Raw genomic sequence first — 27,791 nt, 5'->3', positions numbered from 1 at the left:
CACATTTCAGTCTTCTATAACTAAACCAAGCACTTTATATAAGTCCTTTGCTCCTGTTAGCATGAAATCTGAGAAATAATGACATTTTAAAACCCATTAAAGCATATATTTTTAAAATGTCATTATTTCTCAGATTTCATGCTAACAGGAGCCGAGGACTTTCATGCTAAGTCACTATTTGAAACACAAAGTACCTACATTCTAATCAGTACAGGAAGACAGTGTATCAATCACCTTTCAAAGTATCCTAGAATGCATCTACCATTTTTATACAGCACAGGTTTCTGTTCACAAAGAAAGCGATGTTTGCTGTGGGAAAATGTGAGGAAAATCTAATTTGTGCTCGGAGACATCATGGGTGTATGAGACATTAAAGTAACACTCAGGGCAATTCACTTGAAGCTGCCTTATCCTGAATCAAACCATCAAGGTCAGTATCATCTACTCAGACTAGCCCTGGCTCTCCAGGGTGTCAGGTGGAGGTCTTTCACATCACCTTCTACCTGATCTCTATAACTAGAGATGCTGAGGATTGAACTTGAGAACTTCTGCATGCCAAACTGATGCTCTACCACTGAGCCACAGCTCCTCCCAATTATAATGAAAGCCAATGGAAGTTCAGAAGGATTATAATTATAATGAAAGCCAATTATAGTGAAAGCCAATGGGAGTTCATAAGGATTACAGTCCCTTTGGGGTTTTTTTGTGGACAACTAACCTAACCAATTAGTTATTGTCCTGTACGGTTTCATTAAAAACTTGCAAAAATATTTTTGATTTACAGATCATGAATTATTTTGGAGATGCGGAATACCATGCAACATGATCCTCTCCATCTTATCTTTATATAAATATAATGCTCTATTTTATTATCATGTTTCTATAAGCTTTTTAGGGTTTTTTTAGATCTACAATCCATATGCTTCATCTCTATAATTTTATAGCTCCCCTGTGGTTCAGCTATAATGTTTTCTCAAGGTTGGTTCAATGCTTTTTTGCTAAAGTAGTCTTGACTATGCCCCTGCTTGCTTAGCATTATCCTTTCCATCATAAGTAGACGCCAGTATTTCCATCATAAATTTTCAAATCCTAATATATATACTGGAGATTCAAAAATGTTGGTAATAAGTTCAGTATAGGGGTTCAGGCTGCTGGTATTTGATTGTCAGACTCAAAAAGTATTAATTCTCCAATTTTCAGGGTTTGTACATTGTAAGCAAAATAATGGGAGAAAAACTATTAAGCTGGAACCAAAGGATCCTTTATGATAACTGCTGGGGCTTCCTTCAGTGTAAGGAGCCTTCTATCAGTGCAAGAAACCTTATTCCATTGGAAGGCTCCATGCAGCCTCCTCAAATTCAAGAATTATATTAGGAATGGGCACCCCACAGCAATTTATGTGGCCCTTGATGGCTTTTAAAAAGCTATCTACAATTTCACTTGTGGGAAAGAAAAATACTTTCGGGGTGCAAAAAAAGAAAAGAATCCCCACTTTAATGTATGTAGTGACTGAGGAGGGCATAATGGGTTCTACCAACCATTTCTCAATGAGATAATGTAACCCAAAGAGAGAAAGTGCACATCTCTGAGAATTTCAGCCAACGGAGGAAAACACAAAAATAGGAATTGTTTCATTGTTGCAAGGTCCATGTGAAATTCCTTGGAGGGTGTCAAATTGTATAATTCTGGCATGAAGCCAGTTTAGTATCATCAGCACTTCAGAATAAATATCCAAATTAATCCAAACAAAAAGGTACCACTAGAAAAATTATACAAAATATCACATTATCCAATCAACTATTACACTACATTTCCAAAGGATCTAATTGAATAACAGACGGATCTAATTAACAGCGCGAAAATATATCTTGATAATAGCTTATCGCTTAATTGATAATGTCACAATATTTTTGTCTGGTGAAAAGAAATAAAAATCTTCAAAAAAAATCCTCATTCTCTGGTAAAAGCAGCTGTCCCAATGTTTGAATATGCCATTTTTCAGTTACACAGAGGTAAGATACAGGAATTGAATCATCCCAGTGCTGAAAGGTCTACTTTGACTGACCATCTGTTACTGGGCAATTTTTACTTTTAAGGCCCTTAATGGGTTGGGACCAAAGTACTGTAAGTTTGCCTCCCCCCTCCCCATACTGTCCAGTTCATCAAGTGTGCCCCTACCTTGAGAGGTAATGTGGGTGATGACCAGAGACAGAGCTTTTCCAGTGGTGACATCTTGCCTATGGAACTCCTTTCCCCTTGAAACTCAACTGGAACCTTCACTATTCTCTTTTAGGTGCCATGTAGAGTCACCACTCCTACTTTCAAACTGGGTGGGGGGATGCCAGCTGGGTGGGGGGTGGCACTTATCCTTCCCATGCATGGTTTATGCGCTCGTACTCTGGAGTCCTTCTGATGATGTCACTTCTGGTTTAAAATAGAAGCAATGGAAGGGAGTCACAGGGCCAATTTGGCCCTGCTGAGCCCCCGTTGCTTCCATTTTAAAGCAGAAGTGATGTCAGCAGAAGATGTCCTGGAACATGCTCAACATTTTTTTGCATGCTCCAGGAGCTCCAGCCAGCTTCCAGACACTCCCCCCACCACCACCACCAGCCAGCTCAGTGGGAGCAGAGGTTAGCACAGGGCTGGCAACCCTGGTTTCATGGCAAAACATTTCTGTTTTCTCAGGCTAAGGGATAGATTTTTAAAAAATGTTTTATATAATCTGTTTGTATCCAGATAAATGTTTAAAACTCACTTTAAACTGATCCATGTTTTATTTTGTTTTATGTAGTGGCAGTGTTCTTGAATACTGGGTTTTAATAACTGCCACAATGTTCTATGTTTTTATTAAGTTTTATCTTTTAAGGAGCTTCAGGCAGCTACCCTGAAGAAGTGGCATAGAAATTTTCCAAATTTATATTCTAGTAGCCAAGAGTGGCCCCTTCTGTTCATACTTAGATCAGCAAACTGGGGATACACTGACACAAAACAGATATTCTGCAAACTTGGGGGATCCTCCAGATTTCCAGAAAAAATCGCAAACTTTAAAAAAACACATTGGAGGTTGTATTCCTCTAAAATAAGGCAGCATAAGGACAGACAATGCAGCCACCTCCAGGCTGTCTGGTGGTGGCGCTGTGGCCAGTAGAACCAGTGGGAGTAAGGAATAGGTGAGCTGGGGGGGGGGGTAAGCTGAGGAGAGGGGCGGGTGAGCTGGGATGAGGTGGGTGAGCAGAGTGGGGAGCTACTGCCACCATGGCAAAGCTGCAGGTGGCTGGGCTTAGGGGAGGCAGGAGGCAGAGCTGTCCATTCAGCATTCCAACCAAGAATAAATATTGCAAGTGCAGCAAGCTGCAGGACTGGTGAGCAGAGCAATCAGGTACATAAATGGGGAGAGTCAGGAACAGGTATGGAGGGAGGGGCTTTCAGTAGCCAGTTTTCATCAATAGTTAAGGCTGCCATATTTGTGGTGAGGCTCCAAAGATATGACCAGAAATCAGTGACTTTCCTAGCCAATTGCACCATACATAAGGTGCCATCAAGCCAAAGCCTTAACATGTCTGTGAACTGTTAGCATCACAAACATACAAACTGAAAAAGTTATGTTTATGTTTAGAAATTTTTGCTTCCTGATAAGGTACATCTAACCCTTAACCTCTTTACGCATCAGTAGCCTTGTGTAGTGGTTAGAGTGTCAGACTAGAATCTGGGAGACCCAGGTTAAAATCCCCAGTCTACCATGGAAGATTGTGAGGTGACCTTGGGTCAGTCACTCTCTCAGCTTAACCTACATCACGGTATTGTTAATGTGAGCACAAAATGGAGAAGAAGAGAACAATGTTGTAACCTGCTTTGGATTGCCACTGGGGAGAAAAGCAGGGTATACGCATCTAAATCATTAGGTAAAATTTCTGGAAAATCCAATTTTCTTCCCAGCTTCTATTTTAATCTATGACTGAAAAAGAACAAAATTTTCAAAACTATAAACAAACCCTGTATTCAGTTTTACAACCATAAAAAATGGCAAATATTTTGCTATTTACTTTGATCTAGACATCCTTGCTTCCTGGTTGCTAATTTGGGGGTGGGATTATTCAAGATTGTACAATAGCAACACTCATTATTTCTGGTGGGTAGTGGTATTGGTCTGTCGTAGAAGAGCAAGATTTGGGTCCAGTGGCACCTTCAAGATCAACTAGATTTCCAGGATATGGACTTTCAAGAGGCAAAGCTCCCTTCGTCAGATACATGTATCTAATGAAAGGAGCTTTGACTCTTGATGCTCATTGTGTATCATTCTGAGTCTTCCATATATAAAAAAAATAAAACTGTCAAGCTAACCACTCCCACCACATTTAGATAAGATACTGCAATTACTTTATGTTCTGTTATTGCTAATGCTATAATTTAGATTGTAAACTGCAGACAGAGCCTGCTTTTTTATTTTTGTACAGTACCTAGGGGTTTTAAAAGCTTTATAAATAATTGATAACAGTATCAAATTTTTATCAAGCCATGAAATACAGACTATTAAAGATTAAGCTGAAGATTTTTAATGCTTTTACGTACCCAAGGACAATCATTATTTTCTTTTGAACTACAGTGCAATTCTAAGCATGTATACTCAGAGGTAAATCCCATAAAGTTCAGTGGGAAATAGTCCCTAGTAAGTGTGCATAGGATTGCAGCCATAGTGATTTATCCACCTCTGTAAACTGGAGAATCTTTAAAGATCCTGTATGGTAGGCATATTTATAATGTAAAGGAGCTATAAAGGAAGGGAGATTATATCCTTGCAGGGAGGAAGGGAACAGTTGCTCATTTTCCAGTGCGGTGGAATCAAGCCAATCACAACACAGGGGCTTAGTTTTTGAAATCAGATAAATTAATCTTCATAAGCAGTGACCTGGATCGTTCGTAGTCCCTCTGATTAAACATTTTGGACATCCAGTCAACCATCTAGGATTTTCCACTAGAAAGAATTACATGGAAAATTTGCTGACCTTCTGCCACACTTTGCCTTTCTGACATTTCTATAATTTAAAAAATGCTTTGCACCTGCACGAGCGTGGATGAGAAGCAGCGTCCACAGCAATACTGGTGAACAACTAGTGACAATGGGGCAAGCTTAGACCACCACATCCAGATATCAAATTGCAGGAAAGTCACAGATAAGCATAGCCTTACCTCAACACAAGCCTTCCATTGTCAAAAGGGAATGGGATTAATCTAACAGTTCACAACAATCAAAGCATATGAACATATGAAGCGGCCTTATACTGAATTAGAGCATTGATCCACCAGGGTCAGTATTGTCTACTCAGTCTGGCAGCACCTTTCCAGGGTCTGAGACGGGGAGGTCTTTTCATCACCTACTATTTGAGCCTGTTAATTGGAGATGGTGGGGATTGAACCTGGGATCTTCTGCATGCAAAACCAATGCTCTACCCTGAGCCACATACCCTTCACTTCCTAAAACTGACAGGAATCTTTGGGGTGCTAGAAGGTTGAGTTTCCAGTACCTATCCAGTCTACCTAGGACTACAGCAAATGAGTTATACTTTATGATCATGAAGCTGCAGTTTTCTTCTATAAACATCAGTCTGTCACAGGAGTGTGAGGAAGCGTGGACAAAGTGAGGTATTTTAGGTTCAGAGACACACACTTGTCCTAACTTGACTTGAACTTGGGTTTCCCAAATTCAAAATCTCTGGCTATTGGGCACCTATTATTTATTTATTTATTCTCCTTCATACCACCCTTTTGCCACAGTGTGGAGTGGACCCAAAGCAATTTACATAGCTCTCCTGTCCTCCATTTCATTCCCAAAACAACCCTGTATGTTAAAAGTGTGTGACTGGCCCAAGGTCACCCAGCAAGATTGCTTAGCAGAGTGAAATTTGAACCTGTATCTCCCAATCCTACTCCAACACTTTAACAACTACCCCAAACTGGCTCAATATGACACAGGCTAGAATAACAGGGCAATCCTTTAATCAAATATCAAGCTAATTAGCTTTTCCATAATCCTACTCATATCTAGATGGCTGCTCCAGAGTCCACTATTTGAAGACTGCGGTTTGCCTTCCTTTAGGAATGTATCATACTTAATTCTCATTCCTTTTTGATCCATAGAAAACAAAAATGTTATTGATAGGCTGGAATTCTACTGTAAATCCGATTATTGAAGTTTAGAAAGAATGCTTTGCTTAACTAGAACAATATGTAGAGCTTACACAGTTAAATTTAATCTGCAAATGATATGAATGTGTCCAAGACGCTATGTAATAAATGCCATCGGCCTAGAAGTCTTGCAAAGAGCAATGGAAATAGAACGCTAGATCTTTTTCTTATATTCAGCATTCCTCTAGAAAATGCTGAACTAGAACTATTAATTACAATTAGTATTTATTTCTTACATGGCACTATCAACCTACATGGCACTTTAGAGAGTAACATAAGCGAAAAGCTACATCCGTACCTTGAGGAGCTTACAATGCCAAATTTGACAGTGGTGGAGACAACCGAGGAAAAAGAGAAAAAGAAACAGAAACAAGAACTACAGAAAAGAGATGTGTGTGATGGAAGGAGTAATGGAAAGAGAAAATTAGTATTTGTCAGTTAGATTATGAGCACTCCAATCATAAACATTTTCATTGGTTTACAAATTTAAGCACTTTAAAATCCTGATGCATATTTAGCTGTTCTGTACAGTTAAATGGTATTTAAAGCACCTAACGTTTGCTGGCTCATGCCTACAAAATCTTAATTTTAAACACATACTTATGGTCAGTGTTGATGTCAGTACAAATGACATATAAACAAGAGTGCTTAGGAATGCTGCCATATGCATCTAACAGGGCAATCCCAAGGGCTCAAAATACTACATATACAAGTGGCTGTACCAACATAATATCAAAAATATGATATTACACCAATATTGAGGGCAAAACTTGATGCAACAGGGAATACGCGTATTTAGTCACACATCTGTCCATTTAAAGAAAAAGGAGGAGTAAGCGGGGGGGGGGGGCTGTATACATAGAATATACAGGTGATATATGCTAAGCCTGGCTTCTTTGTCCAGTTTGCCTCTGTGCTCTCTATTGTTTGAAGCATATTTCTCCCAGCTCAGCTCTAGTGGCTTGAAGACAGCCAGATTGGGGAAAGAATGCTTACAACAACAGAGCACAGTGTGGTAAGAAGACAGAAGGGGCAGTGTTTCACTCCCCTTACCAGTGCGCACTTCACTTTCTGTAAACAAAAAACATAGGCTACTACACACCCCACCCTCACATGAATGGGCAGCCACATGCATCTCATGTTTAGATTACTTCACACCTATTTGTCTATTTATTAAAATATTTATATCCCACCTTTCCTCATGGATCAAGGCAGCTTACAGGTCAAAATGCAAACATTACAATTTAAAACCAACAAAATAAAACCCCAAATACCCCTCTTGCCTCCAAAGATACCTGCATTTGTACCTCTTTAAAAGCCCTGCCAAATAAAATAGCCTTGCAGCACCTCTTGAAAATTTCTAAAGACTGCTCCCCCCTCACCTCCTCAAGGATCCCTTTCCAGTAATGGAACTATAATGAAAAAGACACAGGCACTGGTTAATGCCAGGCCAACTATCTTAAATGGGGGAGTAGCCACTAGGTGGCAACCTGAGGACTGTAGCTGATGCACAGGAACGTATGAAAAGAGACAGTCCTCTAGATAGGTGGTTCCCAAGCCGTAATTCAACCTTGACACTCTATGTCAAGCATAGTCCCCTGAAGAATGCATTTTGATTGATTTTCAGACAACTCATGTTGAAGAAAATCTGTTTATTTACTTCACTTATACTCTGTCTTTCTCCCTCATGGGTACCCAAAACAGCATGCATTGTTCTCCTATCCTCCACATCGTCCTCACAAAATCCTGTGAGGCAGGTTAGGCCGAGAGTGTGTGACTGGCCCAAAATCAGCCAGTGGGCTTCCATGGCAGAGTAGGGATTCAAACCTGGGTCTCCCAGATCCTAGTCCAACACTCTAAAGACCAAGCCACACTGGCTGTTTTTCATTGAAGCATGCGATTGCATGCACTTAATGAAATTTTGTATCATTTTAATTGTCATGGTCTCCTTCAAAGAATCCTGAGGTACTAAGAATCCTCTGTTAGAAAGCCCTGGTTCCTATCACAGAACTTTGGTTACCAGGGTTCCCTGGAGGAATAAAAGTACCACCAAATCCATGGCAATGTGTGATGTAGGTGTGCCCTGAGAGTGAAAGGTGTGAATATTCAAATCCCCACTCACTGAATGACTTTGGACCAGCCATACTATTTCATCCTAACTTTAACTCATTGTGTTTATGTGAGAATAAATGAGAAGAGAATCTTAAGAGCCACCCTGAGCTCCTTGGAGCACAGATGGGTGTGTGTGTGTGTGTGTGATAGATTCCCTGTTCACCCTTTGCATTTTTCAGACTTTTCTCACCAAAGAAATGAAAATGATAGGTTAATTTTCATTTTTATATATTTTTATCTCAATGTATTACATTAAACTAATTTACCTGAACTCATCCTTGGTCTTCATCTTTTCCATGGCCATGGTTTCCTCCCACTAAGAACACGAACCAGACATAGATGGTGAAATTTTTAAAAAACTCCTGTGATTGTACATCAGTTTGTCATTAAAAAATTAATCCAGCTCAGTCTGACCATGTGGAACGCTCACTAGTTTCTTGATCTGTTATCACCCAGTGAATACTGTATTTCTCACTGCCTGCTTATCAAGGTTCCTTGTCGAATCTTTTTCTATTGGGAGCTCTTCAGATTGCCTTCCTTGTATTCAGCAGCAGATTAAAGAGTCAGGAACACAACAGGAGTTTGAGCTGCAGCTTAAACAGAAGTTCCACCATAGTCTTTCTTGTCTCTCGTTGAGAATGATTGAGAATGGGGAAATGGTTGTTTATTTTCTTATTTTCAGGGACACAAACATTTGTACCCAATGTATTTGTACCCAAGTTCATCCATTTTCTTCTCTTCAGCTGATAATGGTCACCTCTTATCGTGACATCTGTGCTCCTGATGGGTAAAAACAGAGAATTAATAAAGTAGGGAGAACTGACATGAGCACAGGCAATAAGTGAATTGAAGGGTATGGAAAAGTCATTTCCTCTGAAGGCATAGCTGAAGTTCCTGGCTATTATGAATCATGTTTCTAATTATAAATTCCTCCTTACACTGTGGAGCTTGCAACCACATGGAGAGCAAGTAAAGAGTTTTCCTTTTATAAAGTGATTGCTGGACAATGTAAGTATCTGCTTTCTACAGAAATCCTTTGATATTCTTAAAAGCCAGAGGTCTCCTCTCGTATTATCACAGGAGACCCTTTCTAAAAGTTCTGTTATCTAAATTATAGGTACTTTCAATAGAATTGTTTTAGCGACAGGGTATAGTGTTTTGGGTAAAACATACTGGATAACACTTATAGCTTGATTTAGTATTATTTACATGGAAGTAAGTGGAACTTACTTTCAACTAAGCATGTTTATGACAGAAGCCAGAGAAAATGCACTGTTTTCAAAATATTTGCATTAAAGACAGAGCTAAACCACAATGCTAAGTTGCATTTACATCATTAGAGGCAAAATATAACTATTTGCAGCCAATAACCAAATTAAAAATATTATTGAAATAGTTAAATCATACATTAATATAATCCAGAACATTTTTACTACAGTTATCATTAGACAAAATTACTTGATAATGTCAAAATCGCATCATCCTACATGTGCATGCGTGTGCACACACACACAATTCTTGTGGATGGCAATTTGTGGATGGCAATTTGGCAAAGGATAATGATACAGAGTTGATTTCAAATTTAATAGTCAAAACAACTAGATGAAATAAAAGGAGACACACATTGTCACCTATGTGCTACGTCAGTTTGAGTTCCGGCAAATAACACACAGACACTGTCCTTTGGTTGGAATGGCCACAACTTTATTGATTACAGCTAGATGGAGCATTGGCCAGGCATATGGGCACAGATTCATGTTGGCATCAAAAGGCCCACTCGCTGTCCGATGCATAAAACTTCCGCCCCATGCTGATGCACCTCAGCAAGCATTCTTCCGCCACCAGCCATGCTGGACAGCCATTGCCTCCCAATCCATCGGGATGAGCTGCCTGAGTGCCCGACTCATCCTTTTAGGATCTGTCCCAATGCCTCAAACCTGCCCCAGGAGGAAGGCCAATGGCCCGACTCCCACCAACGCTCCAACAGCTGTAGCAAAAGTTGGAGCCACTCCCCACAAGGTTCCCAACTTTGATGCCCAAAAGAAGGTGAAAAAACCCCAAAGGAGCCCTGGACAATCTGGCCCCTTGTGGGAAAAATTCCTTCCCAGGCCCCGCAGGCGACTGGCACAACCAGCCCTGGGGATCTCCGCTAGGACCCCCAGGGGCCCAACCATATCCCCCTGAATCACTTCTTAATTTCTGTGCTTGTCCAGATGTCAGCGCTAAACCACTTGGCCTTCTCTCCGTGGGGGACGCCATGCCTGTAACTAGATCAAACAAGGTTAGTGCTTTCTCCCCTCCTGACATAACCCAAGTATGCTCCAGAAACTCATCTGCCAATAGCTTTTATGTGGTCTGCTGACAGCCTCGCCTTGGCTGCTGTAGTGGCCACCCCAATCTGGAATGAGTGAAAGCCGAACTCCGCCAGTGGAAGGCCTGCTACTCAGAGGCTGGATCTTAGAACAGCTGTGAACTGGAACCTCGTGAGTAAGCTCCTGTCCACATGGACCAGGAGTTGGCCTGCAGCAAAGGGTCACTTGCCCAGGTACTCCCTGACGGTCCGGACAGGGCAAGGGGCTCACCTCCTCGCTGCTCGGAGCCATGCCACTGCTCCACACCCCTGCTGGTCTGTCTTGGAGTGCTGTACTTTGGCCTGCAAGCTGCCACCCACAAGCAAAATGTTATCCACTGCCAGGGCCCTGCCCGATGGATCCCCAGATGAAGCAGCTACAAGTTCCCCAATCCAGAAGGCCCCGTAGAACACTAGGCAGAAGGCTGCCCTGAACAGCGTGGTCTTGAAGGAGGAGCGACATACTCCAGGGAGGCATCCCATAATATTCAGCAAGATGTCCACCGTGATCAGCCACCGGGAGTCTTTGCGGGGGGAGGGTTCCTGGCGGGCCAGCCATCTGGTGCCATGTCCTGAAATCTGTCTTCCTGAAAGCGAAAAAGGGTGTCTGCCTGCTATGTTGTTCTGCACCCCCGAAATGTGGCAAACTCCGAACACGATATTGTGCTGCAAGCAGAGGAGTACCAGTCACATGACTCGCTCTGAGCGTGACGACTGTTTACCACCTGCACCACCACTTGGTTTTCGCACCAAAAGAGGACCTTCCTGTTCTGGAACCGGTTGGTCCAGAGAACCACCACGACCAGGATCGGAAAGAGGTCCAGGAATGTAAGGTCTCTGAGAACGTCACTTCCCCTCCAGGCTTCTGGCCATCTTTGTGTGCACCATTGCCCTTCCCAGTACACTCCAAAACTCGCACCCTCTGCGGCATCAGAGTGCACCTGGAAAGCTGCCCCCATCTCCATGGGTTCGTGCCAAAAGGACACACCATTATAGGCTTTCAAGAAGGTTTGCCATATCCGCAGATCTCCTTTCAACCGTTCTGGATCCGAATGTGGTGATGGGGCTCCATCACTCCCGCAGTTGCCCTGATGAGGTAAGTGTGGAATGGCCTCCCAGGTGCTACCACCCTGCGGGTGAAGTTCAGACTAATCTAAAGGGATTGAACCCCCTGCAGAGTCCTCTTCTTCACCCTGAACTTATCGTCTACTTTCTCACGGAGAGCTCCCAATTTCTCCTGGGGTAGGCTACATGAGTGCTGAATGGTGTCTATCAAGATCCCCAGGTATGCTATGCAGTTGGAGGGGGGCTCTGTCTTTCACGGGCTAGCAGGATGCCCAGCTCTCTAGCCACCTCCTGGAACAGTTGAAGGATCCTCTGGCAATCAGTGCTGCCCACTGGACCCACCATGAAAAAATCATCAGGGTAATGATGAAAGGGGAGCCCGCTCAATCCTTCACGACCCATTCCAGGAAGGTGTTGAATGTTTCAAAGGCTGAGCAGGCCACCGCGCAACCCATCGGCATAGCCTTGTCCATGTACCACATTCCCTGAAATTTGAACCCCAGCAGGCACAGGTCGTCGGGGTGGACTGGCAGGAGCCAGAAGGCCGACTGGATGTCACACTTCGCCATGAGCGCCTCACGGCTGCAAACCCGCACGAGGTTCATGGCCTGGTCAAATGAGCCGTAGCATACAGAGCAGAGCTCCGGAAGGATCACGTCATTCACGGAGGCCCTCTTCGAGTAGGACAAGTGATAGATCAAGCGATATTCGCCGGGCGCCTTCTTCGGAGCCACGCAGAGCAGGGTCACTCTCAAGTTCGGGATGGGAGGAGCGTCAAATGGGCCCATTACCCATCCTGCACTCAGCTCCTTCTGGATTTTGGCTGCCACCACCTCGGGAAGGTACCATGCTGACTTCAGGTTGGTCAGAAGAGAAGCTCTCAGACTCACGGGCGGGCTGTATTGGCACCAAGGGAAGGATGCAGTGGAGGCGTGGTCAACCCGGAAGAGGAGGAGCGTCCATCCCTCCTCCTGTCCAGCTGTATGGTCAGCGCCATTCCTTCAGACACACATTCTGTGAGCCAACTCTTGAAATGTAGAGAGCAACAGAGCATGCCACTCCATATGCCCTTTTACTACACAAACCACGTTGTGGTTTTCTTTCTTCTTCCCAACATAGTCTCTTCACACATTATGGAGCATGCAGGTTGTGTGCATGGTCCCTATTCTGTAGGGAACCTTCAGCCTTCACCCCTGCACTGCTGCCTGACCTTCATGAGAATATACAACAATAGGCCAAATAGCTATCTGGCATATTTATGGAATTTAAAAGGATAAATATCTTTGTTTTCTATATGAAAAATTGCAAGTATACCAAGTACTTGAGAAAGAGTTAAACACTACTGCACCCTATGCTACCAGAGCACATGTATCTTTAATTTTTGCCCTTTGAAAGGAAGGAAAAAATAAAAGTTGAATGTAGAAAACAAAGAAAGTGTAATATTAGTAAACAAAGGAAGTGTAATATTTGGACAAAAACTATCTCAGGGAGTCACAATAAGTCAAACTATCAACATACTTGGATATTAAGTTAAACTTTATATGACTGAAAACATTGAATTCTTTAATAATATATTATCATAAAAACACATTACAGCATATTAACTGTTGACAAAATTATTTACATTTCAACAAAAAAATCTTGAAAATGTTATATATGCCTACAGTATAAAAGGGTTTTTCCCCCCAGTGGTTCTCCAAATTTTCCAGTTTTTCTACTGGAAAAATTTCCTCAGACTTTTTCATACTGTACACTTGGAATGAGTGATATGCTTTGTAAGACAAAGTTTTTCTCTCTCAAAATGAGAAAGTATTTCATAGGAGGTTTTTTTTGTTCATTGCGCCCCATTTTTTACAGCTCTTCCATTGGCAAAATTGGGGGAAAGTCATTGGGAAAAACTAGCAAAAAGGTGCTTCTTTCCAAATGTTTCCTTTCTTGCCCTGAGCCTTCACATATCTTTCTTAGATGTCACTTTATGCTATGTAATGAGACTTCAACTGTCACTTGTAGATAGCTTAACAAAGTCAGAGCAACAGTGCTATTTAACAGCAGGATTTTAGCCCAGTGGTACCTTAGAGACCAACAAGACAAGAAGGGAGTTCTGGCTCTCAAAAGCTTACACTCTGAAAATCTTGGTCTCTAAGGTGCCACTGGACTAAAATCCTACTGTTTTACTGCAGATCAAATTGGCTACTCACTTAACTATCCTCAGTGTTACTTAAGAAATTGTAGCCTATTTTTAATAAATAAGCAAACTCTTAGGCATTTTTCAATTTAAAGACCATTTCTGCCCTGTAAAAAAGAACAGCTACTTATTGATGACTATTTTCTTAACATAATTAGTATAATACACAGTTTGGAAACAGCTGACACATTGTTTCATAGCTTTGAAAGTTACCTATATAACCTAAACTTCAGTGTAACTTATAATTTCCAAATCTAGTCATGGCATTTTATTTTCTGGCCAGGCTAAGCCAAATCACTAATTTCATACTGAAGAGTATTTATAGAAATGTCTAGAGTCAGAAATGTCTTGAACTTGCCAGTAACTGTGTGTTAATTAAACTTTGGACCCATTTTTCCTACAAAATATGAAAAAGGTTAATTCTATGCGCTGCCACTTTTGCTTGCCTTTGTCCCTGGATGGGTTTCACTCCCTTTCTGCCTTATCTTTGAAATCCTCACAGAGCTACCTCACAGAGCTGTAAGGATAAGCAAAGGGAACACACAATTTATTTGAAGTAAAGTTAAGATAGAAGTGAGATAGATATGGTTGGATCCCATCAGCTTTTCTGCAGGTGAAAACTGGAAGAGGGTTCCCCTGTCACCCACCCAAAAAGGCTATGCTGGACATTATGGTGACCAAAGTCATATAGGATGGCAGCTGTAGTAAGGATGGCAATTGGACACGTTTGAGTGGACTCAAGCTAACTGGATCCAACCAAGAGACAGAATCCAAATAGCCATAATGGAGAGTTGATAGAGTTGTCAATGAAGTATCTTACTGCATCATGTCAGTTGCTTTATGGCAGCTTTGTAGCAATTTGTAACACTGTTCTCAACTATAGCCAGGTTTGATACAATCCTCAGTAGCACTCATGGACTATGCTTTGATTAATGCAGATTTTATAATTCAATATAATTAAAAGTGCCCTTACCTCAATAGCCCAGGTGAGCCTGATCTCATCAGATCTCAGAAGCTAAGCAGGGTCAGCCTTGGTTAGTAATTGGATGGGAGACCTCCAATGAAGACCAGGAAGGCAATGGCAAACCACCTCTGATAGTCCCTTGCCACGAAAACCTCACCAGGGATCACCATAAGTCAGTTATGACTTCAGGACACCACACACGCATAATTAAAAGTAAACTGCACTATTCTAACACTATTCCTCTGCTTAGGAGGGCCCACGTGATTAGACCATTTTAAGTGGCTTGTTGTCTAGACACAGGGGTATTGCTACTTTGCACTGCTGCCAAAAAATCTTGAAAAGACTACCAGATTGGCATGAAAAAGGATGAATTTTGTATGTTTGATAGCTCAAATTTTCTTTACTGGTTAAAGATAATTGTTCTGATCATTCCTATTCTATGCATTTGTTCACTTCCTGAAAGTTTGGATGAAACTGCATTGCTCATTAAGACGTGGGCCAGAACTCTTGGGTCGGGCCAAAGAAAGATCAGACACTCAAGAGTTGCCAACAGTAATGAGTTGACCATTCATTCGTGGGTTAGTGAATCACCTCTCACTGTCTGTGTCTCATAATGATCTGGCCACCAGCCAAGTAGCCTTTAGCAAATCTGAGTCCCAGTGAAACCCTATTCCCTATGACTGCATCAAAGAGAGCTGACCCAATAATGAGAAGATAAAGTGAGTTTTTATAAAGGGTAGGAGTTTCATTTATCTACCGTAATTTCTCTCTGAAGAAATCTATCAAAAACAATTTTTAAAATAACCAAGAAAGGCCTGTGCCACAGAGAAGAGAAACAGATGAGGCTGGGCATAGAAGTTTGGGCATGGAAGCGATTTGTCTTCCTGCCCACGGATGCCATGAGTAAAGCAAGAGTCCAGCTGCACCTATAAGACTAACATAATTAGTGGTAGGGTATGAGCTTTCATGAATCACAGCTCAGTTCTTCAGGGCATCATTTTGTGAGCTGTGACTCACGAAAGCTCATACCCTACCATAAATTTTGTTAGTCTTATATGCGCTACTAGACTCTTGCTCTTTTCCACTAACAGACTAACACAGCTACCCATCTTGATCTATTAGTAAAGCATGTTTCACATGACTTCAAATAGTATAAACAGTATAAACATGTATTGTAAATCTGATGATTTTTAGTGATTGACTCTCACTAAAGCTTTCATCACATGATAATGAAACAATGTCCAAATGACTAAAAAAGGACATATGCAAAATCTGCAACCTTCCCAGAAAGCAGCAATTATGAAACAATAATAATTGATGTTGTAGTTTAAGCAGTTACATACTAGCATTTATTCCTCAATAATTTTCTATATGCTAAAAAAAGAAGATAGAACCCTGAGATAATGTAAAGTTCTGAAGTGGTTTAATTTTGTTTTTACTAAAATAAGCAGGCACAATTAGAAAATTTAGCAGGTGGTTCATTGGCACAGAGGCACAAGTTTACTTTAAAAATATTTTTAAAGGCTTTAAAAGGAGAAGGAACAGGACAATGGCAATACCTATATTTAGAACAAGTATGCAAAGATGTATTCACTCTCAATGAGATACTGGATTTTGTGCTAAAAACTAGGAAGTGGAGCCTGAAAAACAGATAAAATGAATGGCAGATCTTGGAATACCATGCATTTTGTGCTAAAAACTAGGAAGTGGAGCCTGAAAAACAGATAAAATGAATGGCAGATCTTGGAATACCATGCATAGTGAATAAACTTCTCTTGCGCTTTTCTGGCTCAGATCACATGGTGAAGTAACTGCCTGTTTACCAACATTTTCAAAACACTGTGAAGAAACAGAGTCAATGGACTAGTCAGATATGATTATACATCAGAAGTAACAAGTATTTTATTGGAATTATCACAGCCTTAAATAACCAATATGAAATTGCTTAAACATTACTAATAAAGTCACATATACCTTCTGCCCCATGGGACCCAGAAGATTCCCAGCTGTATACCATTTGCCAAGAAGTATGTCATGCAAGAAACACATGACCACAGGCTACTTATTTAGCACTGGAATTTAGCTGAGTGTCTCTCCCCTTTTGATCTAAGAATTCCGTAAGCCGTTGGAAACTTACACCGAACCAAAATTTAGCTCTAGGAACACACACACACACACACAAAACCCCTAGAAAAGAATGAAGATTAAGAATGCAACTTTGCTGTACACCAAAAAAACCATTTTAAAAGAGACCCTCATCAAAGATGAAAATGTTTAATTCCTCTACTTCTGTTATTAAGCATGATACCAAAAATGGCAGACTGCGCATGTGACACATATTGTTAATGACATAGATCCAGAAGAGTTAGCCGTGTTAGTCTGTAGTAGCAAAATCAAAAAGAGTCCAGTAGCACCTTTAATACTAACCAACTTTATTGTAGCATAAGCTTTCGAGAGTCACAGTTCTCTTCGTCAGATGCATGGAGGGCAAGAAGAAACTGGTCAGATATATAGGTGGAGAGGGGAGGGAGGAGTAGATGCAAAAATAAATGGACACAAATCTGACATTAAAAATGGCAACATCCAGAAACCAGTGGGAGAACACTTCAATCTACTAGGACATTCCATCAAGGACTTAAAGGTCACTGTAGTTCAACAAAAACCTTTCAAAAACAAAATCCAACGGGAAGCTGCTGAATTGGAATTCATATGCAAATTTGACTCAGTCAGGCTGGGATTGAATAGACTATGAATGGTTATCTCATTATCAGAAGTAACTGACTTCCTTAACAGAAGCAAACTGATCTCCATATCAGAAGCTGCTGTTTGCATCTACTCCTCCCAGGCATGGGGAGTGATGTCATTGTGCTGCCCCAGGAGAGCTCCCACATAATAACATCACTTTTGGGAAGTGACATCATCACAGAGGGGCACACACATGCATTGTGCGTGCGTAAAGAGGACTCCTCAGATGGGGCAAGGTGATTGCTGGGTCCCCCCCACCCACTCCTACCAGGAGGGTAAGGGGACCTGACAACCCTAGAACTGCCAACTTTAGGTTCGGGAAATTCTTGGCAATTTGGAGGTGGAGCCTGGGGAGAGCAAAGTTTGGGGAGGGAGCTCAGCAGGGATGTGATGCCATGGAATTTACCCTCTGAAGCTGCCATTTCCTCCAGAGGAGTTGATTTCTATAGTCTGGAGGTCAGCTATAATTCCAGAACTCCAGGACCCCACCTGTATAGGAAAGATGGGGGTTTTTTTAGAAGTCCCAATTATTCAGAGAGAGCCTTATACTTGCAGGGCTCCATGCACATAGGCTCCATATGGACATTCATCTGAGTGCATGTTGGTCAGGGTGAGGCTTACTGACATAATTGTGCCTATTTCTACTCTTCTCATATTGTTCACTCACCCTAAATATGTTCTCTTCTGGCATGTTGACAATACCACAGCAAGAGGAGATAATAGCAAAGATAATGGAAACTGCGGAAATGGACAAATTAACTTCGTTAATGAAAGGACAAATGGAAGAAGACTTTTCCGCGCCATGGGACCCCTTCTACAAATGGAGGAAGAATAAATATAACGATTAAATATAATGTAATATTAAGGCAATAATATATGATATAACAGAACTCACAGTTAAAGATGTATTAAGAAGAAACACATAATGTGGAGAACTAGAATACTGATAGTTTAGGTGGGCAGCTGTGTTAGTCTGTAGTAGAACAGCAGGATTTTAGTCCCAGGGCACCTTAGAGACCAACAAGATTTTCAGAGCATAAGCTTTCCAGAGTTAGAGCGCCTGCCTTCAGACATGTGGCATGTGGAGTTATTTGCACAATTCTTTAGATCCTGACCAGTGTATTCAGTTATTTCGGTTATGTTTTGCATGAAGTCTTGTCCAGAAGTATACAATTTCTTCATTTTACCACCAGATATGAATTAAAGCTATATCATTGTTTTGCTATCTCCAGTGTTTTCCCTGTTCATCTTTTGATGCTTGCTAGAACGTAAAACTGCTTTTAACAACTCTCACTACTGTAGTGTTGCTGCGATCGTGGTGGCGCAGTAATGCGCCTCCCAGGGAGCACTCCCAGAGCAGTGTGATGATGTCCCTCCCAGGAGTGAAGTCATTACTCAGGTCCCTCAGGAGTGCTCCCATGCTTTGCGCCAGCCAGTTCAGAAGACAATGGAAAGGTAAGTGCCGGGTCCTCTCAGGGGAACTGGCAACCCTACCTGCTGCACTCTGTAGCGGTCCAAATGTACATATATATTTCTATTTCCACGCTAAGGTCTCACTCTGCAGTTTTGCCCTAACTTCAGAAAGGGTTATAAACTTTTAGAACAAAAAAATCAGAATTTAATTAAAGCAAATGTTCCCTCAAACCAGTCATCTCTGTAGCTGCCTTAAAAGACTTTTCTAAAGGAGATAAGAGGAGCTAAATGTTCACTTTATTTATCCAGTATCTTGAAAGCAGTTCTTTTTGATGTTCTCCTGTCTTGTTAGGATAACTAGGAATCCCCAGATTTGCAGGAAAATTCCTAAACTGTAAAACAATAAAGGAGGAGGAGAATTTTTTAAAAAGTGTTTTAAAAGGCTGAGATGATTTCCTCATGAGATCTTGACATCCATTTTGGATTGCTTCGACAACTCTGCTGATCCAAAATGGCCATTGAAGTTTTGCTTCAACTCTGGAGATGAATTGGGAAAAGAAGGAGTGGGTCGTCAAATGAGAATGATGGGGGGGGGAGATAAAATGGTGTAAAGGGGAGGATATGAGGACTGGTGGGAGTCAAGAAAGCAGGACATACAGAAAAGCTGCAAGAAGGAAGGAAGGATAAGAAAGAGGCAGCTGGGATGAAACAGGAGGGCAGGGGGAAGGGAACCAGGAAAAGGAGCAAAACTGGAGGCTGTGATAGGGAGGGAAAGAATGAAAATGGGAATGGGTAGAAAGGATGATTGTCTAGGGAGAAATGAGGTTCCACCCAGGATTCCTCACAGGTCTCCTGCTTCTAAATTAATGGCAGTTTCCAAACACTTTTCAAAAGGCAGCCCCAAGAGATATCCACCACTGGGATTCCCACATCTCCTGCTAAGGATGACCAATGATGATGATGATAGTTGAAGAAAAAGAACAAGAAAAATGATTAAATATAGAGCTCTGGCAATAGAAACCACCCAACTATGGATGAAGAAGAATACAACAGTAGTCCCTATTGTCATTGGGGCACTGGGAACTATTTCGAAAAGTTTTGCAACTTATATGGAAAAACTGCAACTTTCTGACATAACACCTACAGAACTGCAAAAGACAGCATTACTTGGAACAGTGTACATATTGCACCAATACCTGGCTGATATTTAGGTCTCTGGTGGAAACTTGTATCAGCTCAGCAAGGTCAATCAATCATAATATGCAATCTTTATTATTGATTATGTTGTGTGTAACAATAATAATAATAATAATAGCTGTGCTTATATGCTGCTCTTCTAGACAGATTAGTGCCCCACTCAGGAGTGAACAAGGTCAGGGTTATTATCATCCTCACAATGCAGCTGGGAAGCTGGGGTTGAGAGGAGTGGCTTACCTAAGGCCACCTACTGAACTCAGGGCAGTAGTGGGATTTGAACCAACAGAACGCTGATTTGCAACCCAACCACTTAATTACTATGCTACAGCAGCTCCCACTTATATCTAAGGCATCCTAACAGCCTATATAAAATCTGATCCTTATTCTCTCTCTGGGTTCGAGATCACAGAATTGTCAGGCAGCAACACTAATTGGGACCTGTTGTCTCTTGTCTCCCAGTGGGGCCTCTCCATCATCTTTTTCATAGACATACTAACCAGCTGCTCTCTCTCCTAGCGTTACCAGTTCATTGCTTCCCTCCTCACCTTTCAATGAACTCTCCACCATCAGGTGCTGCAAACTTATCTAAGCAACATCTTTAGGGTTGCCAGGGGCCCCAGGGGCCAAAACGGGGTGCAGGGAGCTAGAGGGACAGTGGGGTACTTACCTCCCACCTGTGAGCTCCCACACACCCGTATCGCTTCCCCATGATGTCGTTTTCCAGCACAACAGAGGAGCTGCAGGGCATGCTGAAGCCCAGTTCAGTAAACTTTAAAACAATTAAAAACAGAATTTGATTTTCCTTGATACATAATTTAGCATATTTTAGGACAAAAGCCATCTTGGTTAAATTTAATTTTCTCTTTCTGGGAAGGTCATTCAGGCACCCGTATTATGAAAGCACTAAAAATAAACCACTGGGAAGAATCTGAAGACAAATCTCCGGCACAGAAAAGATGGTGCAGCAAATGAGTGTGCTATCTCCTTTTGTTCCCCAGATAATTCATAATGAGTAATTCTTTGTGTATACAACCAACTTTTGTGAACTCATTATTTCTCTGTTCTAAAAAGATCTGTTGTTTTATAACTTCAAAATTTGATTCTTGTTTCTGCTTCCTTATACTTTCTTGAATTATATATTTACAAGGAAATACTTTTAGTATAGATAGCATCAAAATCTAAATATTAATATTAGCTGTAATTCTCCATCTATTTTTCTGATTAAATACCAGTTCAGAGCAGCAAGCCAGAGTTCTCGCATGTATGCACCAAGTGTCCCTTTTGTTATAGAAAAGAACCAGAAATTCCCTACATATTCATGGCACTGAAAATAGATTAAGCATCTTTGAAAGACAATTATACGCCACCATGTAGATTTGCCCCGACAGTAGAGATTGAGGTGAGGATGGCTAAAACCACTAAGGCCCACCAATTTATGCCCTGTCAGGAAGAACATAAATCGCCAAAGATAGTTGTGTTGCTTGGAAGAGCGCTCACTTTACGACCACAGGCTAGGAAATCACATGAACATACATGAAGCTGCCTTATGGTCAGTCTTGTCTCCTCACACTGGCAGTTGCTCTTCAGGGTCTCAGGTCAAGGTCTTTCACATCACCTTCTGCCTGAACTTCTTAACTGGAGATGCCAATGATTGAATCTGGGATCTTCTGCATACTTGGAAGATGTTTTCCCCCTGAGTCACAGCCCTTCCCTCTCACATCCCTCTAAAGAGTTTTGGAGATGTAGGAAGAAAAACCTTTCTTAGAGATCTACAAACTGTATGACTATTTGATTGCTTCCCAGATTTTTCCACGACTCATAAAGGATGCAGAATGAACAGCTGGCAGTAATATGACCTGCCTTCTCCAAGAACTTGGTGACTGTAAAGTGGAGAAATTTCTAGGACATGATCAAACTCTGCTGGCAACATGGAACGCAAATAAATCCTAACTCTTCTCGCAGTCATGGAGTAGACAGGACAGTGTGTGTGTGCTCGCAAGATCCTTGTCTGGCAAGCTGTCCCCTCCCTGCCCCCAAGACCTAATGGTGACCTTGCCTAATAAAAGAAAAAGACATGAATTTTTGCAGGCTTTCACTTGTTAAGGCCTAAATGAATTCTTTACTTTCACTACATACTCTTGGGGTGATACATGTTGCATGGACTACAATTTTGCTATAACCTCATCAGTGAGAGCTATATAGCTAGGAACAGGGCCACAGCTGGGACATCAGCACTTCTGGAGGAGAGGGACAAGGGATAGAGGGAGAATAAGTGGAAGGAAAGGGGGCGACGTGAATGACAATAAGAAGAACTGTGTGTGCAGATTTTGTTAAAAGCAGCCTTGAAGATCTTGAAAAGCCCTTTTTAAAAAGTAAGGTAATGTATAAGAGATATTGTGTGTGTGTGTGCTGCCTCAAGACATAGCTGACTTATGGCAACCAACCCCTGGTGGGGTTTTCATGGCAAGAGACTATCCGAGGTGGTTTGCCATCGCCTGCCTCTGCAACCCTGACTAACCAACTTTATTGTAGCATAAGCTTTCAAGAACCACAGCTCTCTTTGTCAGATGCATGCATCTGATGAAGAGAACTGTGGTTCTCAAAAGCTTATGCTACAATAAACTTGGATAGTTTTAAAGGCTACTGGACTCATATATTGTAAAATAGTAACAAACTTCTAAGCTAAAAACAAACACTACAGGGCTCCAAAGCACATGCATACATATAGACAGAAGGAACGCTTTAGCTGAGAAGCAGCTGTCAAAGTCTGAGATGCCTAGATTAGAAAGGGTTTCTGTCCCAAATGAAACTGCGAGCTTTTAATTCACAAGAGCAGAGCTTAATACTCAGGTTCTCTGGCTGGATCGATCATACTTGACATCTGTTTTGTTAAAAATCTGGCACGGTGAAAAAAGATGTCCATAACATCACTGGCAAGTGTAGGAGAGGGAAACCCAATTATTAAAGCAGGAAAAAGTGTCCATTGTTCTGTGCTGTTGGATGAGGCATATTTTTAGGCTTTGATGATGTCAGCCATTGTCATTTCAAACAAAGACTGCATCAGGAGCCTCGGCATGGAAGGGCTGCTGCCCCAGAGCGACCCACCAGACACTCCTGCTGTGTTCCCAAGCAAGCTCAACTAAAAGAGAAGAGGTGGTGCCGCTGAAGCTTCTCATGGGTTGCACTCCACATCCAGACAAAAGCTTGTTCACAAACATGTAGTAATGTTAGAATGTTCTTGATTCAGATCCCTCCATTGCATCCTTTTCTGATCGCATTGCGTCTTCCGAATTTAAAAAAAAAAAAAACCCTGCTAGATTTATAGACGAAACAGTGCCTGAACTAATCAGCATTGCCATTGAGTAAAGGACAATGGAAGCTTAACAGCATGGTGCACCCTATAAAATATCACCCAAGCAACTGCAGTGACTGAGCAATTTTCTACCAAGACGCTTACTTACATTGGAAGAAGGATGGGCAGTCCCAGCACTGGTCAGCCACAGCCCGTGTCCCACTGTTTCTCTATCAAGAGCATCCACATACAGGCCAGATTGTCATGCCATTTCTTCCATTGGTGGTTTGTACTCGACTGCCTCTGCAACCTGAGAGGAGAGCATGCCCTTTGTGAAATCAGCTGTCTCTGCAGAGCCATGCATGAGCACTGCTTCAGCCTTATCCAAACGAGTTCAATGCAGCAAAGGCTCTAGCTCCCCCTTCCTCTCGCTCTCGTTCTTTCTCTCTTATTTTTAAAGGGATATGGTCCCAGGAAGAGCTGTACAAAACACAACCATCACTTTGAGGGTGCAAAGACAAAAATACAATGAAAATAATAAATGTTAACAGTTTAAAACTAATTATTTCATCCAATTATTAGAACTACAAAGACTTTTTAAAAGTGGAATGGAGAAACTCTGCACTGATCATCTTTGGAGGGGGCGGTCAGAGAAATCTTTTTGTACACACATAAAGGATGACAATCAATTTAGCTTTTTGAGATTCAAATTTAGCATTTTGAAATTCAAATGTTCCAGAAGACATTTATGAAGGACAAACAAAAACGATTACTGTTAAAACCTATCATACAGCAGTGATATATGTAATAAAGTATCAGAATGTCTCAGCATGAGGAGTACAGTTTTTTGTTTTGATAAGAGAAAAGGTGCAGTGAAGTCTGAAGATTTTCTCCTCCTATGGTGCCAAGATGTTCTCTTCCATCGTTTAATGCTGCACCTGAATTCAGCAGGACGCCTAGAGAGTTTTGCAAGGAGTCTTTCTTCCTTGTGTGACTGCCTGGTGGGGGATCCTAATCTCTTGCAAGAGATCCTACTCAGGAGACAGCAGGCTCCTCCATGGTCTCAGATTCAGCATCAGTCTTTATGCCTGCTGCTTGACCACGGGAGCTTCCTTGTTTCAGGTGTCTCACCTGGCCAGGCAACCTCTCTGCACCCTCAAACAAGGGAGGATGACCTTCTCGCCCTGTGCAGACTTGCTTCATAGAACATTCACAACGAAGGCAATGGTAAGAATGATAGAGCATATTAAATGTGCTACATGATAAATGACAGGCATTGGTATTACTTTTAATTAATTAACTGAGTGTCTTTGGTGTAGATGTTGCTTTGTACAGTAGCATAAGCAAAAGATGAGTCCCTGCCCCACGGAACTGACAAAGAATTGTAGAGCTGCTGCAGCATAGTGGTTAAGTGACTTGGCTCTGAATCAGCACTCTGCTGGTTTGACTGCCATGAGCTCAGCAGGTGGCCTTGCATAAACCAGTCCTCTCAGGCCCAGTTCCCCAGCTGTATTGCGGGGATAATAATAATACTATGTTCACCGCTCTGAGTGGGCACTAATCTGTCCAGAAGGGAAACTGTTATAAGCACACTGTTATAAGCACACTATAAGCGCACTGTTGTTGTTGTTGTTATAATGACAATGGCATTTCTCCTCAGTGACAGAATAACAGTTAAGAAGTGACCACTATACCAGTATGCCCTTAATTCAAATCTGTCTTTAGCCACAAGCTCAGTAGGTGGTGTTAGGCAAGCCAATATTCTTTCATACCCCTCTTGTCCGAATTATGGATTTTTTTAAAAAAATGACACAGGCTTAAGGAAAGAAATGAAAACATGTAGAGGGAGAGAGCAACGGACTATGGTGGCCCCATCCCCCCTGTCAGAATAAGGAAACTTTCATACAGTTCATTGTTGCTCATCCAATTAGTATTCTCCTTGGTTCTTGGGTACCAATTCATAATTATCTGCCTGACTAAAATGCTTATAACTTGCTCTTTAGTCCTATGACCTCCCCCTCAGGCAGTTTACAATATCAATACACAATTAAAACATGACCATTGCAGAAAAAATCAAAAAAGAGAGAGAAAACAAGCAGCAGATAGCAGCAAAGTTAATATAAAATAGACCACCACATATCAAGCTCAATAGAATATCCAAATACATTTCAGTTAACTAAAATCAAAGTCTATCAAAATTGTTTTAACCAGTGTTAGACTCATAGAAATGTAGAGCTGGAAGGGACCCAAGGGTCATCTAGTCCAACTCCTTACACAATGCAGGAACTTCACAACTATCTCCCCCCTCACCTCCCTCAGTGACCCCTACTCTGTGCCCAGAGGAAGGCAAAAAAATACCATGGATCCTTGGGCAATATGGCCTGGAGGAAAATTCCTTCTTGCTCCCAAAGTGGTGATCCGCATTACCCTGGGGCATGTAAAAAGGGGCCATGAGAGCCTCACACCTGCCCATCCCATCATGCCGTCCCTCTCTCGATCTGCGTACATTCATGTTGAGTCACAGAATAATCATAGCTGTCAAGTGGCCATCTAGCCTCTTCTTAAATACCTCCAAGGAAGGACAGCCCACTACCTCCTGAGGAAGCCTGTTGCCCTGAAAAACCAGTCTGTCAGAAAATTCATCCTAACATTTAGCTGAAAACTCCTTTGCTTTAATTTTAACCTGTTGTTTCTGGTCCAAACAGAAAACAGCTCTGCTCCATCCTATATATGACAGCCCTTCAAATACTTGAAGAGAGCTATCATATTACCTCTCAGTCACCTCCTCTCATGCTTAACACACCCAGCTCCTTCAACCTTTCTTCATAGGACTTGGTCTCAAGACCCCTCAACATCTTTGTTACCCTCCTTCAGACACATTCCAGCTTGTCAACATCCTTCTTGAAGTGAGGCGCCCAAAACTGAAAACAGTATTCCAAGTGAGGTCTAACCAGAATCGAGTCAAGTGATACTGGGAACCAAAAGAGATGAGGCCAACATGACATACAGGGAGACACAGTGCAATAACTTTGGTACCACCATCAAAAGGACACTGTCTCACATGCCAAACTTTTGAAAGTTGGAGAAATGTACAGCATTCTCCAGATGACCTACATGTTTGGGGAGACACACTTGGAAAAGTAGTCTTTGACTCTGGCCCTAAACTGTTTAGAATTTAAAAGGTCAAAACAAGCACATATCCTTCATCTCATAACTAGCACATGCTCTTAGGATTTTTTTTTGGAGCACTTGATGGATTCTAAAGAAATTTTCTTGCTAATCAATGGGATGGGAGTTCAAGTGGTGAGCAAAAAAAGAGATTTGGAGGTTTTCCAAAGTCATGCCTTCAGATTTAAGAAATCCCTTCCCCTTAAATAAGTTTCAGAAAGGCTAAGAGAAGATTCCTCGGAAGTTATAGATAGAAAGCCAGTTTGGTGTAGTGGTTAAGAGTGGCAAGACTCTAGTCTGGAGAACCGGGTTTGATTCCTCCTCCTCCACTTGAAGCCAGCTGGGTGACCTTGGGTCAGTCACAGCTCTTCCAGAGCTCTATCAGCCCCACTCACCTCACAAGGTGATTGTTGTGGGGATAATAACATACTTTGTAAACTGCTCTGAGTGGGCTTTAAGTTGTCCTGAAGGGCGGAATATAAATCAAATGTTATGTTATGTTATGTTATGTTATGTTATGTTATGTTATGTTATGTTATGTTATGTTATGTTATGTTATGTTATGTTATGTTATGTTATAAATCTTAAGTATTTTCTTCATAGTGTTGGAGATGCTATAATGATGTAGGCACATGTTTCCATATCTGCCAAAATCCATGTATATCTTTTCCCCATCTATACTCAACAATTTTTCATCCTCTCTTTACAGTACAATCCTGAGGGCCTCCAGGACAGAGGCATCCAGGCGCCTGTGTAATTAAAGCACCACTACGGACATTCCACAGAAGGAAACAACACCTCACACCACCGCCTCCCCCACTTCCACCAGGCACAGACAGCAGAGCAAATGTGTGGGAGTCCATAGAAACATTGGTATTAGCCACAGTCATGCAGCGACAGCCAATGACGTCCCTATAAGTAGCACTCCCACCCACCTCCACCCACCCCCAGAGAGCCAGGTGGCAGGGAGGAAAGATCCCACAACAATGGCACCCTAACAGACAGATGACCAGAGAAGCCCAGCCTCAGCCCAGAGGAAATATCCACCCCAATGGCAGACAGGATGTCCACCACTTCCCGGGCAAGCGCTAGACTGGCAGCAAAAGCCCTTCCCATA

At 41.8% G+C, this 27,791-nt stretch overlaps 1 long non-coding RNA gene across 1 annotated transcript in view; it reads left to right on the top strand.

Moving 5' to 3' along the window:
* The window catches only part of LOC129326573 (uncharacterized), a 30,562-nt gene extending 11,758 nt beyond the window's left edge, over positions 1-18,804 (top strand). The window contains exons 3-4 of the long non-coding RNA XR_008596714.1: positions 281-430; positions 18,312-18,804. This is a non-coding gene — a long non-coding RNA (uncharacterized LOC129326573). The remainder of the gene's footprint in view (positions 1-280; positions 431-18,311) is intronic.
* The last annotated feature ends 8,987 nt before the right edge of the window (positions 18,805-27,791 follow it).

Source organism: Eublepharis macularius, chromosome 3, assembly GCF_028583425.1.
Source record: "Eublepharis macularius isolate TG4126 chromosome 3, MPM_Emac_v1.0, whole genome shotgun sequence".
Taxonomy (NCBI): domain Eukaryota; kingdom Metazoa; phylum Chordata; class Lepidosauria; order Squamata; family Eublepharidae; genus Eublepharis; species Eublepharis macularius.
Note: the sequence above shows the minus strand (reverse complement) of the source record. Positions and strands in the feature narration are given on the sequence as shown.